The following is a 17837-nucleotide window of genomic DNA, read 5'->3' as shown; positions in this document are numbered from 1 at the left end:
TTTCTTTGTTGAATAAACACTGATTTAAAAAAAAAAACTAGGGTGCTAAGTAGTTTACATGTGCTAACTACGGTGCTAAGTAGTTTACATGTGCTAACTACAGTGCTAAGTAGTTTACATGTGCTAACTACGGTGCTAAGTAGTTTGCATGTGCTAACTACTTAGCACCTGCAAAGCATGTTAGCACATGCAAAGTGGCTTTTCACTGGCGTGCTAACACTTAGCACCCTTTTCTGAATCAAGCCCATTGTGTGAGATGCCAACATTACATGTTATCTCTAATGGAGCGTGGTCAGAGAGACCACTAGGTAAATAAGTTGCCCCCACTACACTGCTCAATACATCCACACTTGCAAATAGCCAGGTTTATTCTTGAGGCCGAGTGGTGTACCGCAGAAAAGTGGGAATAGACAGTTGCCTGCGAGTTTTTCCACCTCCACACCTCAGTCAACGAAAGAGCATCGGCCCACCCAGTTAAGTCTAGGTTAGCCTGCCTATTGGGATTTGATGAGTCTTTACCCGGTAGTAATATGTCATTGAAATCCACTATAATTAACAGCTTTGCTGGAAGGTATTTATGAATGGATTCAGTAATAGTATTAAGGAGGGATTTTTGTAGCGGGGGAGGAGCATACAAACCCACTATACAAAAGGGGAACCCAGGATTAGCATATGTAGAATTACATACCTGCCCTCTGAGTCTATGGATGAACCGAGGATTTTGTATGACAGACTTTTGCTTATAAGGATGGATACCCCTCTAGAAAAGGTGGAGTATGAGGAGTGTAATGCTTTGCTGACCCACTGTCTGTTTAAGGCTTTAATACAGGATCCATCTAAATGTGTTTCTTGGAGTAATAAGATATGGGGTTTATATTTCATTACATACTGAAACATAAGTGATCTTTTAAATGATGATCTTAGCCCAAGGACATTCCAGGACAAGAGTTTGAAGGGGGTTTCCATTTAGACCAATTTCTGATGTTAGCAGCAAAAGTAAATGCATGCATTATTGTCCAATGCAAGCAGAGAGGGGCACGGCGAGGGGGACCCGATGAAGCCAAGCTATCACCTTTATGTAGAGGCATGTGCAAGAAACTACAACTTTAAACCAAAACACAGAAAAAAGGAAAGTGTTAGGTTTAACTAAAGCAGTAAACAAAAACCAAAAATCCTGCTGTAGTCAGAACAGAACTAACAGTACCACAGCTTTAATCCCAACCACTAATAGTGTAACAGCGTAATACCTGGCTACATATGCCAGGAACTAGGCCACTATTACTTTATACTAACCCACAACAACCCGGAAAGTATAGAGGAGAGACTCTAAGGGTAGAGGAAAATAAGATGGAGTTGAGAAGAGAGCAGAGCAGAATAGAGAGAAGGAAATCTCTCTAAAAGGCGAGAAGAGAAGTAAAGATCAGGAATGAGAGGTGTGAGGGCGTGTGGTGGCCAGGAGGACCATGCCCGGCTGCACCCGGTATAACCGGGGGTACACAATATTAAACCGTTGCAAACTATTAACAAAAGGTAAATCATTGCTCTCAGGGATGTGTTAGCTCTGCACAAATTTATATAGAGCTAGTGTAACGATCGGTGTCAGCACACAGAGAGAATCTGATTATTGGCGATCTGCAGTATCACCAAGATTACAGATTATACCTGATTATTGATCATCTGCAGAATCACCGATAATCCAAGTATAACTAACCTCTGGACACCTTTATAGTGTGAGTGCTTGGTGCAACAGTAATGACTTTGAGTAAGACCACCCGAGGGGCAGGTGGTCTTTTGGCAGTATGGGCGATACCACTTTAGGAAGGCAAAACCTTCCAGCAGCCTGAGATCTCCAAAAGGGGTGGAGTCCCAGGCAGAAGTAGGAAGGACCTGTGAGTGAGTGACACCTGAAGATGGATGTCACTAACAGGTCTGGAGACTGTCGCCTAAAGAGAGAGATAGCTCTCGAGGTCGGGCAAGCCAGGTCGGCAACACACAGACAGACAAGGTACAAAGACAGAAGGCTGATTCGGTATCCTAAGGCAGGCAGGGTTTGGCAACAGAGATCAGATATGCGTAGGTACCGAATCGGAAAGCAGAGGGATAGTCAGGAATGCAACAGGTCATAACAGATATCAAACAATGCCTAGTCTTGGGTGTGAGGTCCATAGTCTCTACACCCTAGAACTAGTCTGGAGTATAATATGATGGTACAGAGTATTCCTAGACTTGGGTGTGAGGTCCGTGGTCTCGACACCCTGGAACTAGTCTGAAGTATAATGCAAGATAACACAAGTCCCTAATCTTGGGTGTGAGGTCCGTGGTCTCGACACCCTGGAACTAGTCTGAAGTATAACACAAGATAACACAAATCCCTAATCTTGGGTGTGAGGTCCGTGGTCTCGACACCCTGGAACTAGTCTGAAGTATAACACAAGATAACACAAGTCCCTAATCTTGGGTGTGAGGTCTGTGGTCTTGACACCCTGGAACTAGTCTGAAGTATAACACAAGTAATACAGAGTAGTAATCTGGCTCAGTGTGAATCCCCAGGTCCTCCTGGTTCTAACACACTGTAGGATCTGACTAAGGTCTGAGTGCTTCCACGTAAGTGTTCGCAACGGCAGACAACCTGAGACTGGCCAGCAGTGACTATATATAGAGCAGCGCTCTCCGGCGCCACCCATCAGCGATCAACCAATAGCCACTTGCTTTGAGGTCAGCTGACCAACCTGGTCAGCTGATCCCTCCTTGTCTGTCATAAAGGTTCTGCCTCTCAGCACGCGCGCGCGTATTCCTCCACCTGTGTGAACTAATAGACCCAGCCACACCAGACGCACTCTGCTGCGGACAAACTGCCGCGCTGGACGCGGAATCAGCCGCCTTGCCGCCAGTACACGCGGCGGCTTTTCCGCGTTCTCTCACAGCTAGCATGCTGGGAAATCAAGAGGTGGCGTTCTCAAGAGCGTCATGTCAGAGAAGGATATTCACCCATATCAATTGTATGTTATTTGAAATCCCAGCTGGTGCCTGTCATTTACGTGCCCTTCTTAAAGAAGAAAAGGTGGCGCTGGAGCCGCAAGGGGTATCCGCTTACAATCCGTGTTGTAGGAGCAACCCAACAGCACTGTAGATATAATAAAATATTATTAAGCTACTGCCGCAGGGGGGGTGGAGGAGGACACGTCGGGCTTGGGCCGGGGTGTAGGCCGTACATAGCACGACCCAGTGACGGGTCCGTCACCCTAAGCAACCGCATCCACCCACCCCGCGGCAGGGCACCTCAACATTAGTCCGATTGACCCTCAGCTCACCACTCATTCCAACCCCGCATGGCAACCCCGCAGCAAAAGGGAGGATACATGTACTCTGCCTTCGGGGAGAAGCGGGAGGACAGGGCAGGCGCCAGCCAGACACAGGCCAACTAAACACTGATTCTATGACAGGCCGGCCACCACCCCCGCCCCCTGCCCCACCCCCATCAGCACACAGTCAAGCAAGTTCACCACCATGCTATCGTACATAATTAGGAGCCTGGACTCTGGCGCCATTATTAGCCAAAACCTTCTGCATAGAATTCGACAACTATAGCATAGTGTAGCACAGTGATTTTTAGGCATATGAAGTTTCACCAAATATCCAGTCTGCAGGTTTGCAAGAGGGTCATACCAACATACAGGAGCTGCAGAAATGTACACTTGTTGAATATAGTTTAATTTGTTCAAAAGCTGTTAACAGAGTGTCAGGACAGGCAAAATCTCTTTAATTGTGTCATTAGCTAAAACTGAGGAAAGTGTTAACAGGCTGAATCTTAGCAATGGACTCTTCCAGAAAGCCCCCTGTGTATTCCACCTGTTGGTTTGTTCTCCTCAGTGCAAAGATTGACTGTGGAAGAGGTAGGATCTCTGGTCTATGTTCTCTGAAGCTAAAGTTATTCTATCTGCTGTAAAAAGTTATGCTCTACATCCATAATCGTTCCGTAGAGTGTAAAGAGTTATATGTGTGCTTTTTAGCAGCCTGTAGGCCCTGCAGCACATGCTAGGCTGAGTAGATGGATGTAAGTTACAGAGCCATGTGCTCTTCCTGAGATGGCTGCTGTATGAGACATGCAGTGTTTCCCATCACCCTGCTGTAATATCTCTGTAACATGTTTTCTTTTGTTCATGTTTCTGTATACTTTGTATATATATATATCCTGTAACATGTATGTGGGAATGTAATATAATGACTGCCTGTTATGATATAGGTGGGCTGGTGGCCTGGCAGTATCCCAGATTGTGGCAGTGTTTCCCTGTTGTCTTACAGGTATGTTGCTGTTATGTTCATATTATTGTTCTATGTAAAATCCACTATACGATCACTGTTTTATGGTATTTTGTGAGTGCAAAGATTGACTGTGGAAGAGGTGGGCCGGTGGCCTGGCAGTATCCCAGGTAGTGGCAGTGTTTCCCTGTTGTCTTACAGGCTCCAGCCAAGTGCACTCCACCTCAATAAAGCTTTAAAGAGACTCTGTAACATGAAAAACATCCCCTGGGGGGTACTCACCTCGGGTGGGGGAAGCCTCGGGATCCTAATGAGGCTTCCCACGCCGTCCTCTGTCCCACGGGGGTCTCGCCGCAGCCCTCCGAACAGCCGGCGACTGTGCCGACTGTCAGTTCAATATTTACCTTTGCTGGCTCCAGCGGGGGCGCTGTGGCGACTTTCGGCAAGGAAATAGACAGAAATACCCGATCTCCGTCGGGTCTGCTCTACTGCGCAGGCGCCGGAAACTTGCGCCTGCGCAGTAGAGCAGACCCGACGGCGATCGGATATTTCCGCCTACTTCGGCGCCGACAGCCATCAGAGCGCCTGCGCAGGAGCCAGGAAGGTAAATATTGCGTCACCGCTGTACAGAGGGCTACAGCGAGACCCCCGAGGGACGCAGGACGGCGTGGGAAGCCTCATTAGGATCCGGAGGCTTCCCCCACCTGAGGTGAGTACCCCCCAGGGGCCGTTTTGTCGTTACAGTTCCTCTTTAAAACACAGAAGGCCTGAGTGTCATCCCTTTCAGTCCACTTGGAGTTTATGCTGGAGGAGCTGGTGGCCGAGTGAGTGTGAAAGCTGGAAGTGTCGCAGATGGTGTAAGAAAGAAAGGGCTACAATAGCATCCCCTTATTTTTCACATACAAAATCAAATCGTAGAAACATCCCTGTGGGAATAAACAAAGGCTGTGCAGGGGACATATCACAGCACATAACATAAAGTTGTCTTTAAAGGACTTACGAGGCCAGATTTGTAAAAAATACATTAAAAAAGTTAGATACCTGTGTGTGTTTGCAAGGCACGGAGGACACCGTCCGCGCACTCCGTGCCGTTCCGCCGGGTCCCCGCTGCTTAATATGCCCCCGAACGGTCCCTGACCGCGCGGCCCGGGTTGTGCTCCCCAGCCTGTACCAAGATGGCCGCCGGAGCTGGCCGCGGCTGCGCAGTCCGCATAGCCGCGAGTGCGGCTGCGCAGCTCTAAGGCCAACCCCCCGATCCACGTAACAGTAGCATGGATCGGGGAGTTGGCCTTAGAGCTGCGCAGCCGCACTCGTGGCTCTGCGGACTGCGCAGCCGCGGCCAGCTCCGGCGGCCATCTTTGTGAAGGCTGGAGAGCCCGACCCGGGCCGTGCGGTCGGGGGTCGTTCGGGGGCATATTAAGCAGCGGGGACCAGGCGGAACGACACGGAGGGCGCGGACGGCGTCCTCCGTGCCTTGCAAACACACACAGGTATCTAACTTTTTTTATGTATTTTTTTACAAATCTGGCCTCGTAAGTCCTTTAAAGGTGTCATATTCATTTTGTGCATCAGCTAGCATTTAAGCATGTACTCAACCCGTACTTAGGCAGAGAGCAGTTAAGCAATAAACAGCATAAATATGCCGATGAGCATATAAAGTGAATACTGATGGTGAGGGAATATCGGCAGGTCTAAGTGCGCACACGCCAGTCGATATCTTGATGGTGTAATAGAAGTTTGCCTTTCCTCCCCACAGGAGGCCGCCGCTAACAGTCATTGCAAGGGGAGCGCATAGAGAACAGTAGGTGCCAGGTATACATCCAGGGACCTCAAATAGTACTGTATATTCAAAAATTAAAAAAAGTGATGAGAGCAACAGTACCTGAGTTAGAGAGCAAAATAAAATGTAGAGAGTGAGTAGACAGACGTTAACGACGTGCCTCGATCCAGGTCATTGCTTCTTGCGGCTTTTCAAAAAATATGGCCGATTCCCCATCCTCTACCCGCAGCCGAGCCGGGAACAGCATTGCATACTTAATTTGTTTTTCACGAAGCTTGAGCTTTACTTGGTTAAATGATTTCCGAAGCATTTGCGTTTCAGCAGTAAAATCCGCAAAGAGCATGAGGCAGGTGTTTTCATATGTTAGATTCTCTGCTTTTCGTGCTGTAGCCAGGATCGCATCATGGTCTCTGTAGTTAAGTAACTTGAAGATTACCGGCCTGGGGAGTGCGCCAGGAGGGCCTTTCTTCGCCGGTATGCGGTGTGCCCGTTCGATGAGGAAATAAGGCGAAAACGTATCCTCCGGAAGGAGCTTGCGGAGCGGGGCTTCAATGAAATCCGGGACCTGTTCAACCTCCGATCCTTCGGGAAGGCCCAGGAGTCTTAGATTGTTGCGGCTCTGGTTTCCAGCTCTCCCAGCCGTTTTTCCATTCTTGGGATTGCGCGGGAATGATTATATTGAATGTCCTCTATGTTTGAGATTCTGCGCTCCGTCTCTTTAGTACGGTCCCGGAGGGCAGCCACATCATGCCGAAAGGAGGTCAAGACCAGCCTCATAGCTATCCATTTTAAGCGTTAGGGTGGCTTGGCAGTGTTTAATAGCGTTCAGGCAGAGGCAGGACAAGGTCCTTCTGCACCCAAGGCTGAGACACCAAAGTGCGCCCCTCCATCCCTCCCACCCCAGCTGTCACACACTGATTGCTATTAGACTAATAGGTGCCCCAAGGCCCCCAACCTCCCCAACACCTTAATCTCTAGTTATCTGGCTTGCAGTCACTGTCATGTATCCCCTTTTCTTATTTCTTTCTGCTTCATACACAATTGGGAATGACACCTAAATGAATTGTGCGCCCCCTCCTACACTGCGCCCTGAGGCTGGAGCCTCTCCAGCCTATGCCTCGGCCCGGCCCTGCGTCCAGGATCTCATGCGGAGCAGGAGGAGGCGGAGAAGAGTGATCATCGCCATCTTGGGGAGCTGCGTGGACCTCGGCCTGCACCTCCTGGTTGTGCTTAGAAGAGGCTTTTGCTGGTGTGGGTTGAGGAGCAGCCTTCCCCAGTGAGGCATGTTTATCTCCCTTATCCTTCTCCTTGTCTTTATCTCTCCCTTTGGTACGCTGCGACATATCAGTGTCGTATGGGGAGAATCTTTCAGCCGTTCGCTGTGTCCTAGTCAGGCCAGGGGAGTCTCCTCTGCACGGGAGTGGCGGCGCAGAGTTCTCTTCGGCAGGGAAATGCGGTGGATCGTACCACTCCAGTTTTGGATCTGCGTGGTCCAGGTAGGCTGAAACATATCTGAGAGACTTTTTGTGTGCAGCGGTGCAGTATAAATCAGTATTTAAGAGTGCCGGGCAACGGAGCTCCTTCCTTCAGCTGCTAACAGGTCGCCATCTTGGCCACGCCCCCGCCAGAATGATGTTAGACAGAGATTTGTTAGACATCAAAAACTACAGACCAATAGCACTATTAAACCTTGACTACAAAATCCTTACAAGTATACTAACACAATGCTTCAATATACTCCTCCCCTTCCTAGTGGATAAGGATCAAGTGGGTTTTGTCCCGCACAGGCAGGCCTCCGACAACATTCGTAGAGCCATGAATATATTACATCACACTAGATCCTCGGGCTCTCAACTTATCACTTTAGCGTTAGACATTGAAAAAGCCTTTGACACCATTTCTTGGGATTTCATGAAGTGTGTGTTGAAGAGGGCAGGCCTGTGCGGCTCATTTCTTCACATCATTGAGCAATTATATTCAACCCCTATTGGGTACCTTAAGCTTCCTAGCTCATCCCCAACATCGATTTCCATAAAACGAGGCACCCGACAAGGTTGCCCCCTTTCTCAATAGGTTAGCCAGGTACAGGTGGCACAGTATCGGTAACGAGCTATACATGTCCCAGTATAGGTAGCCAGGTACAGTTGGTACCCCAGTATAGGTTAGCCAGGTACAGGTGCCCCCAGTATAAGTAATGAGCTATAGGTGCCCCAGTATAGGTAGCCAGGTACAGGTGGTGCCTTAGTATAGGTAGCCAGGTACAGGTGGTGCCCCAGTATAGGTTAGCCAGGTACAGGTGGCACAGTATAGGTAACGAGCTATACATGCCTCAGTATAGGTAGCCAGGTACAGGTGCCCCCAGTATAAATAATGAGCTATAGGTGCCCCAGTATAGGTTAGCCAGGTACAGGTGGCACAGTATCGGTAACGAGCTATACATGCCCCAGTATAGGTAGCCAGGTACAGTTGGTACCCCAGTATAGGTTAGCCAGGTACAGGTGCCCCCAGTATAAGTAATGAGCTATAGGTGCCCCAGTATAGGTTAGCCAGGAACAGGTGCCCCGGTATAAGTAATGAGCTATAGGTGCCCCAGTATAGGTAGCCAGGTACAGGTGGTGCCCCAGTATAGGTAGCCAGGTATAGGTGGTGCCCCAGTATAGGTTAGCCAGGTACAGGTGCCCCCGGTATAAGTAATGAGCTATAGGTGCCCCAGTATAGCTAGCCACGTATAGGTGGTGCCCCAGTATAGGTTAGCCAGGTATAGGTGGTGCCCCAGTATAGGTTAGCCAGGTACAGGTGGCACAATATCGGTAACGAGCTATACATGCCTCAGTATAGGTAGCCAGGTACAGGTGGTGCCCCAGTGTAGGTTAGCCAGGTACAGGTGCCAGAGTATAGGTAGCGAGCTATAGGTGCCACCCCAGTATAGATTAGCCAGGTGCCACAGTATAGGTAGCCAGGTATAGGTGGTGCCCTCAATATAGGCTCGCCATGTACAGGTGCCACAGTATAGGTTAGGCAGGTATCGGCTTACATAACCACATTTCAGCACCAACTCCTCTCACTGTGCTCTCCTCCTCTGGACACACTCTCCTCCTCTTGTCGCTATGGTTACATGTGCCGTCACCTCTGACCTCATGAGAGGCAATGCTGGGGTAACCATAGAGACAGGACGCAACCCAGGGAGGCAGTGAGAGGAAGAGAGAGTGGCTGCGGTGAGAGGGGTCTGCATTGGAATGGGGTATCGTAAGTTACTAGGGGCCCTGGGGCAGCACAGGGCAGGCATGCCACCACCAGCAAGAAAGCGAGGCCCTCCCCCCTCAAGTGATGCCCCTAGCAGGGTGTGCCTCGCTTGTAGCTAGCAGCGGCCCTGGCATGTGCACTGCAATATGGATCTCCTTTTCCTCTGAAGTACTCGGTAACATAAGTACTTCCAAACTCTACTTGAGGAGGGCCCAAGACGTATTTGACTTGCAAGTCAAGTCATTTCACTGGGTGGACAGGACTGGAACAAAGTGCCATTAAGAGAACCGGGAAGGCCCTTTGGGATCCAGAGTCTTTCCTCCTAATAGGTATGTCATTTGTTTTTCCTTTGGTAAGCTCTAGGGTCACTTTAAATGGTTTGGGGGTAATACCAACAGTTCCTGCAGAACCTACAAGGTGAGTTCATGGATTCTGATGTCTGTACAGAAGTGTGCATGAAAAAAATGCGCCAGGAAAAAAGGGCCCGGTTGGATAATGAAATGGCGCTGGTGGATAATGAAATCTCAATAACGATAAACATTGTTAACGAAATTGGTTAGCGATAAATATGGTCTTAAGACAGATGGGAGTTGATACAGCTTAACCCAACCCTACTCTCACCAGGGCAGAGCTACCATAGGAAAAATGGGCAATTGCCCCAGGACCCCAGAGCCTCTAGGGGGCCCCCAAGGTGTCCCTCCCCATCTTAATTGTTGCTCCCCAGGGACTCTGCAGAGTCTGTTAAGTTGGGAGGTGTTCGGGGGAGGGTCAGCAGCTCAGGGGCCCAGGAGGGAAATTTGGCTGCAACAAAGGGCCTCTAATTATGCTTTTTGGTCGGGGGGTGTCTGTTGGGGGGCCCCCAGGCTAATTTTGCCCTAGGGCCCCCTAACCACTCTCCTGGTTGCGCCTAACCCTAACTCCCTCCCGGTGGTGCCGAACCCTAACCACCCCCCTGGTGGTGCCTAACCCTAACCTCCCCCCGATGGTGCCTAACCCTAACCACCCCCACCAGTGTTGCCTAACCCTAATTGCCCCCTGGGTGGTGCCTAATCCTAACCACCCCCCCCCCCCCCCCCAGTGGTGCCTAACCCTAACTAGAGATGGCCCGAACGGTTCGACCGCGAACTTATACGCGTGAACTTCGATGGTTCGCGTTCGGGGTAAACCTCGAACTATATGCGAGTTCGACCCGCCCCCTATACTACATCATTAGGGTCAACTTTGATCCTCTACATCACAGTCAGCAGACACAGGGTAGCCAGTCAGGCTACACTCCCTCCTGGAGCCCCTCCCCCCCTTATAAAATGCAGGCAGCGTCAGCCATTTCTCTCACTCGTGTGGCTGCAGTAATTAGAGAAGGGAGAGAACCTGGCAGCTGACATAGGGAAAGCTTAGTTAGGCTCTTGTGTTAGGCTTGTTAGGTTGCTTCTTCTTGCTGATACTTATTGCTAAAAAGCACTCCTCATCCTCAACAGCTCTTTTGAGAGCTAATGTTGTTCTTGTGATCTATTTTTTTTTTTGTGTGTGTGTGTCCCATAGACACTTGTGTTGCATATACAGCCCTGTCAGTCAGTTGCAGCTGCTGGACTGTGGACCCTTGGTAATTCCTACTGTGCCACTGCCAGGCCCAACACATTCAGTGACTACCTGTGTGTGTGACAGCTGCACATTTGTAATACCAATCACTGCATACTTACCTGTTCAGTGCCCCTACCTACCTACGTGAGCGCACGCAGTGTTATATACTACCAGTCGCTGCACCTGTTCACGGTACCTGTGTGTGTGACAGCTGCACATTTGTAATACCAATCACTGCATACCTGTTCAGTAGTGCACCTACCTACGTGACTGCAAGCAGTGTTATATTATATACCAGTCACTGCACCTGTTCATGGTACCTGTGTGTGTGACAGCTGCACATTTGTAATATACCAGTCCGTGCATACCTGTTAACTACACTTGTGTGACAGCTGCACATTGTATTGTAATACCAGTCACTGCATACCTTTCACTGCACCTATGTGACTGCACATTGTATTAATCAAGTCAGTGCATACCTTTCACTTCATCCCCCCCGATATGGACAAAACAGGTAGAGGCAGGGGCAGACCCAGAGGCAGGCCACCCGGCAGGTCTGTTCAAGGTCGTGCTGACGTGATTTCGTGCGGCCCTGGCCCAAAGTACAGTGCTCAGAAGAAGGCACGTCCCATCAACTCCCAAGATTGTGAGGACGTGGTTGACTATTTAACACAGAACACCTCCTCTTCCGCAGCCACCAGCGCTACTACAAGCACCACATCCGCTGCATTTGACACTTCGCAGGAGTTATTTGGTGGGAAATTAACTGATTCACAGACATTATTGTTACAACAAGATGAAGGAGCTAAGCAAGTTACACCACCTCATGTCTGAGTTAGGCGACACTATGGACGTAAGGTGTGAGGAGGATGATGAAGTACCTGCTGTGGGTGCAGTTTATGAGGTGTCTGAGGCAAGCAAAGCTGGGGAGGATGATTATGATGATATGGATGCCACGTGGAATCCTAATAGATAAGATGACGAAGGGGACAGTTCAGAGGGGGAGTCAAAGAGGAGGAGGAGGAGACGAGTTGCTGAAAGAAGCAGGGGGAGCTCGTCTTTAGAAACAGCTGGTGGCAGTGTCCGGCGCCATGTTTCGCCACCTATGGACAGCCAGCCAACATGCCCTTCAACGTCAGCTGCTGATGCCACCTGTAGTGCCCACACCCCTGGGCTCAGATCAGAGCAATGCTATCTGTTCTCTCTGCCGCCAAAAATTGAGCTGTGGAAAGGCCAACAGCCGCGTAAGGACAACTGCCTTATGAAGGCACATAGAGAAAAGGTGCAAACTGCAATGGGAAGACCACCTGAGGAAAAGCAGCACACAAAAGCAAAGCCACCCTCCTTCTCCTCTTCCTCCTTCAGGTGCATCATGTTCAGCCGCTTTCTCTCTTGCACCTTCACAATCACAGCCACCCTCCTCCACTCCACCTTTCAACTTGAGCGGTTACTGCTCACAGCAGCAGCCAGGTGTCCGCGAGGGCAATCTTTGAGCGGAAGAAGCCAATGTCTGCCAGTCACCCCCTTGCCCAGCGTCTGACAGCTGGCTTGACGGAACTGTTATCTCACCAGCTGTTACCATACCAGCTGGTGGACTCTGAGGCCTTCCGAAAATTTGTGGCCATTGGGATACTGCAGTGGAAGATACCAGGCCACAATTATTTCTCCAAAAAGGCGATACCCAAACTGTACCGTGAAGTTGAAAGGCAAGTGGTGTCATCTCTGGCACACAATGTTGGGTCAAGGGTTCATTTGACCACGGATGCCTGGTCTGCCCAGCATGGTACATTGCTTACACAGCCCATTGGGTCAACCTGGTGACCACTGGCAAGCATGGAGTATGTGGCTGTGCAGCAGACCTAGTTGTGACACCTCCACGTCTTGCAGGCAGGCCTCCTGCCACCTCCTCTCCTCCTGCTACATCCTCTTCGCAGTCGTCCTCCTCTTCCTCCTTGGCTAAGTGGCAGTTCAACTCTACTGGTGCTGCGATCTCCTCTCCAGCTACACAGCCCCAGCTCCCCAGGGCATATGCTGCATGCCAGGTACGACGGTGTCACGCCATCTTAGACATGTCTTGCCTCAAAGCGGAGAGTCACACTGGAGCAGCTCTCCTGGCTGCTCTGAATAAACAGGTGGATCAGTGGCTGACTCCGCACCAACTGGAGATCGGCAACGTGGTGTGTGACAACGGTAGCAATCTCATTTCGGCTTTGAATTTGGGAAAGTTGACACCTGTACCCTGCATGGCACATCACATGTGCTGAATCTCATAATTCAGAGATTTGTGTCTAAGTACCCAGGCTTACAGGACATCCTGAAGCAGTCGAGGAAGGTGTGTGGACATTTCAGGTGGCCTTACGCGGCCATGGCACGCTTTGCCGATATTCAGCGGAGAAACAAATTGCCGGTGAGACACTTGTTTTGCGATAGCCCGACACGATGAATTTCAACGCTCCTGATGTTCAACCACCTGCTACAACAGGAGAAAGCCGTCAAACAGTATCTCTACAACCACAGTCAAAGGACATGCTCTAGGGAGATGGGGATGTTCTTGCCGAAGTACTGGACACTCATGCAAAATGCCTGCAGGCTCATGCGGCCGTTTGAGGAGGTGACAAACCTGGTGAGTCGCAGTGAAGGCGCCATCAGCGATTTGATCCCATATGCTTTCTTCCTGGAGCGTGCCATGCGTAGAGTGGTGGATCAAGCTGTGGAGGAGCCTGAGCAGGAACAGGAGGAAGAGTTGTGGGATCAATTCTCAGAAGAAGCAAATGATTCCTCAACACCTGCGGCAGCACAGTGATGGGAGGAGGAAGAGTCGTGTGGGGAAGAGGAGTCAGATGATGAGGAAGGTGGGGGGGGGGTTTGGAGGAGGAGGCGGAAGAACAACCGCAGCAGGTGTCACAGGGGGCTTGTGCTGCTCACCTTTCCCTTGGTATTGTTCGTGGCTGGGGGGAGGAGGAGAACTTAGCTGACATCACTGAGGAAGAGCAAGAGGAGATGGATAGTACGTCAGCATCTAACTTTCATGCTGTCCAGCCTGTTGAGGGACCCCCATATAAAAAAACTCAAGGGGAATGAGCTGTACTAGGTGGCCACGCTACTAGACCCTCGGTATAGGCACAAAGTGGCAGAGATGTTTCCAAATCAGCAGAAGGCAGAAAGGATGCAGCACTTGCAGAACAAGCTGGCAACTATGCTTTACAGTGCGTTTAAGGGTGATGTCACAGCACAACGGAATAAAGGTGCCACTGCCAGTAATCCTCCTCTTCCCATGTCCACGCAGGCAAGGACAGAATGCTCTAGCGAACTCATGGTGATGTCGGACATGCGGACATTCTTTAGTCCAATGCAGGGACGGATCTAGACCAAGTTGCGCCTGGGGCAAGGTCAGGTTTTGGCACCTAAACTGCCATTCCCCATCCAAATTTTGCCGCCTTTTTAAGAATTCAACAAACTGCGCCTGGGGCAAGAGACCCACTTGCCCCCCCTAGATCCATCCCTGGTCCAATGTCTTGCCTTAGCCCTTCCGGATCCACCCTCCACCAACGCTTGGACCGGCAGGTAGCCAACTACCTGGCCTTAAATGTGGATGTAGACACTGTGAGCAGCGATGAACCCCTGGACTACTGGGTGCGCAGGCTTGACCTGTGGCCAGAGCTGTCAGAATTTGCCATCCAACTTCTGTCTTGCCCCGCCTCAAGCATCCTGTCAGAAAGGACTTTCAGTGCAGCTGGAGGCATTGTCACTCAGATGAGAAGTCGCCTAGGTCACAAAAGTGTTCAGTACTTCGCCTTTATCAAAATGAATGGGGCATGGATCCCGGAGGGCTACTGCCGCCCGAAGACTAAGTCAGTACCCACACACAGCATCTCTGTCTGCACGCCGTGTGACTGCCTGCTCCATGACTAAGTTGCTCCCCACACAGCATCTCTGCCTGCAGGCTGCTTGGCTGCCTTCTCCACCACCACCAACAGGGTCCAGGACTCCAGGCGGATTCCTGGATTTTTAAGGCTGCTGCTAGCAGCGGCCGCTATAACAGTTTTTCTGGTGCGTGGAAACAACAAAACAAAAGGCATGTACATGTGTCAATTCCCCTTTGTGATCGTTATCTTGCCGCGGTGAAGGGGTTTGCGTATCACAATGAAGCAATGACCGCCAGCTATATGAGTGTCTCGGGGGGGGGGGGGGTGCACACCCAAGATAATGAGGTTTCTTTATTGTGGGCAGACCAAATTCGATCAGCTGGACAGTCACTGTTCTGTCTTTGACCTACCTCAGCCCGGCGACCATATGGGCTGGAAAGCCGCCAACACCTGCACTCTCGTCAAGGTGTGCACCAGTCAAGCACGGCCGTCACTGCACAAACAGCTGTGTGTGGTGCGTTACACAGTGACCCACCCTTTACCCAGTGACCCACCCTTTACACAGCCACCCACCCTTTACCCAGCCACCCTTCACCCAGCCACCCTGCACCCAGTTACCCTTCACCCAGCATCCCTGCAGCCAGCCACCCTTCACCCAGCACCCTTTACACAGCCACCCATCCTTTACCCAGCCACCCTTCACCCAGCCACCCAACCACTATTCACCCCGCACCCAGCCACCCTTCACTCACCCACCCTGCACCCAGTTACCCTTCACCCAGCCTCCCTGCATCTAGCCACCCTTCACCCAGCACCCAGCCACCTTGCACCCAGCCACCCTTCACCCAGCACCCAGTTACCCTTCACCCAGCCATCCAGCCACCCTTCACCCAGCCATCCAGCACTCAGCCACTATTCACCCTGCACCCAGCCACCCTTCACCCAGCCACCCTGCACCCAGTTACCCTTCACCCAGCCTCCCTGCAGCCAGCCACCCTTCACCCATCACCCAGCCACTATTCACCCAGCACCCAGCCACCCTTCACCCAGCCTCCCTTAACCCTGCACCCAGTTACCCTTCACCCCGCCACCCTTCACCCCGCCACCCTTCACCCAGCCACCCTTCACCCAGCCACCCTGCACCCAGTTACCCTTCACCCAGCCTCCCTGCATCTAGCCACCCTTCACCCAGCACCCAGCCACCTTGCACCCAGCCACCCTTCACCCAGCACCCAGTTACCCTTCACCCAGCCATCCAGCCACCCTACACCCAGCCATCCAGTACCCAGCCACTATTCACCCTGCACCCAGCCACCCTTCACCCAGCCACCCTGCACCCAGTTACCCTTCACCCAGCCTCCCTGCAGCCAGCCACCCTTCACCCAGCACCCAGCCACTATTCACCCAGCACCCAGCCACCCTTCACCCAGCCTCCCTTAACCCTGCACCCAGTTACCCTTCACCCCGCCACCCTTCACCCCGCCACCCTTCACCCAGCCACCCTTCACCCAGCCACCCTGCACCCAGCCACCCTGCACCTAGCCATTATATACCCAACCACCTTGCACCCAGCCACTATTCCCCCTGCAGCCAGCCACCCTTCACCCAGCCACCCTTCACCCAGCACCCTGCACCCAGTTACCCTTTACCCTGCACCCAGCCACCCCACACCCAGCCACTATTCACCCAGCCACCCTTCACCCTTTACCCAGCCACCCTTTACCCAGCCACCCTTCAGCTAGCACCCAGCCACTCTTCACCCAGCCACCCTGCACCCAGTCACCCTGCACCCAGCCACTATTCACCCAGCACCCAGCCACCCTGCAACCCTTCACCCATCCACCCTACACCCAGCAGCCAGCCACCCTTCACCATGCACCCAGCCACCCTTTACCCAGCCACCCCTCACCCAGCACCCAGCCACCCTTCACCCTGCCACTCTGCACCCTGCCACCCTGCACCCAGCCACCCTTCATTCAGCCACCTACCCAGCCCCCCTTCAACCTGCCCAAGCCACCGTGCATGCAGACTCACCCTGCACCCAGACCCAGCAACCCTGTCCCAGCCACCCTGTAGTCGGACCCAGCCACCCTGTCCCAGCCACCCTGCCCCAGCCACCCTTCACTTAGACCCAGCCACCCTTCATCTATCCACCCACTCTTCACACTAACCTAGCCACCCTTGAAGGGAAAAAGGAGTGGGAGGGCGCACTTTCAGTGTTTGCCATAGGAGCCTTATTACCCAGATACGCCTCTGGGAATAGTGGAGCAATCTTATTGCTGTTTGACTTTTCACTGGACCCCAGTGATAGAGATCACACGCTGGACATTTACTGATACTGTTGGTCTAATTTACCAATTTGAAATTGGACATTTAAAGGGGAACTGAAGAGAGAGGTATATGGAGGCTGTCATGTTTATTTCCTTTTAATCAATACCAGTTGCCTGGCAGCCCTGCTGGTCTATTTCTCTGCAGTAGTATCTGATTAAAACCAGAAACAAGCATGCAGCTAGTCTTGTCAGATCAGACTTATAAGTCTGAACCACTGAAACACCTGATCTGCTGCATGCTTGTTCAGGGGCTATGGCTAATAGTATTAGAGGCAGAGGATCAGCAGGGCTGACAGGCAACTGGTATTGTCTAAAAGGAAATAAACATGACAGCCTCCATATACCTCTCTCTTCAGTTCCCCTTTAACAACGGACATTAATCATTAGTCATTTGCGTAGTGGGCAGCGCGGTGGCGTAGTGGTTAGCGCTCTTGCCTTGCAACATTGGGTCCTTGGTTCATATTCCAGCCAGGTCAACATCTGCAAGGAGTTTGTATGTTCTCCCTGTGTCTGCATGGGTTTCCTCAGGGCATTCCGGTTTCCTCCCACATCCCAAAACCATACAGATAAGTTAAAGGATACCAAAGGTGACATGATGAGATAGACATGGGTATGTACGGTGCCTAGCACACAAATGGCTATGCTATGTTCCTTTTTCTTTCTTTCTCTGTCTGAAAGAGTTAAATATCATGTATGTAAGTGGCTGACTTAGTCCTGACTCCTGACAGGAAGTGACGACAGTGTGACCCTCACTGATAAGAAATTCCAACTATAAAACAC

The 17837-nt window shown here is 51.3% G+C and overlaps 1 protein-coding gene and 1 long non-coding RNA gene across 2 annotated transcripts in view; one reads left to right on the top strand and one right to left on the bottom strand.

Annotated features, from left to right (window-relative positions):
* LOC137541811 (uncharacterized) overlaps positions 1 to 17837 on the bottom strand; it is a 344602-nt gene that overhangs the window by 180776 nt on the left and 145989 nt on the right. The window lies entirely within an intron of this gene.
* The window catches only part of LOC137541220 (uncharacterized), a 36734-nt gene continuing 22779 nt past the window's right edge, over positions 3883 to 17837 (top strand). Inside the window, exons 1-2 of the mRNA XM_068262403.1 lie at positions 3883 to 3893; positions 4244 to 4302. The gene's annotated coding sequence lies outside the window, so the exon portion shown is untranslated. The remainder of the gene's footprint in view (positions 3894 to 4243; positions 4303 to 17837) is intronic.

The sequence above is a fragment of the Hyperolius riggenbachi genome, chromosome 12, assembly GCF_040937935.1.
Source record: "Hyperolius riggenbachi isolate aHypRig1 chromosome 12, aHypRig1.pri, whole genome shotgun sequence".
In the NCBI taxonomy this organism is placed as follows: domain Eukaryota; kingdom Metazoa; phylum Chordata; class Amphibia; order Anura; family Hyperoliidae; genus Hyperolius; species Hyperolius riggenbachi.
Note: the sequence above shows the minus strand (reverse complement) of the source record. Positions and strands in the feature narration are given on the sequence as shown.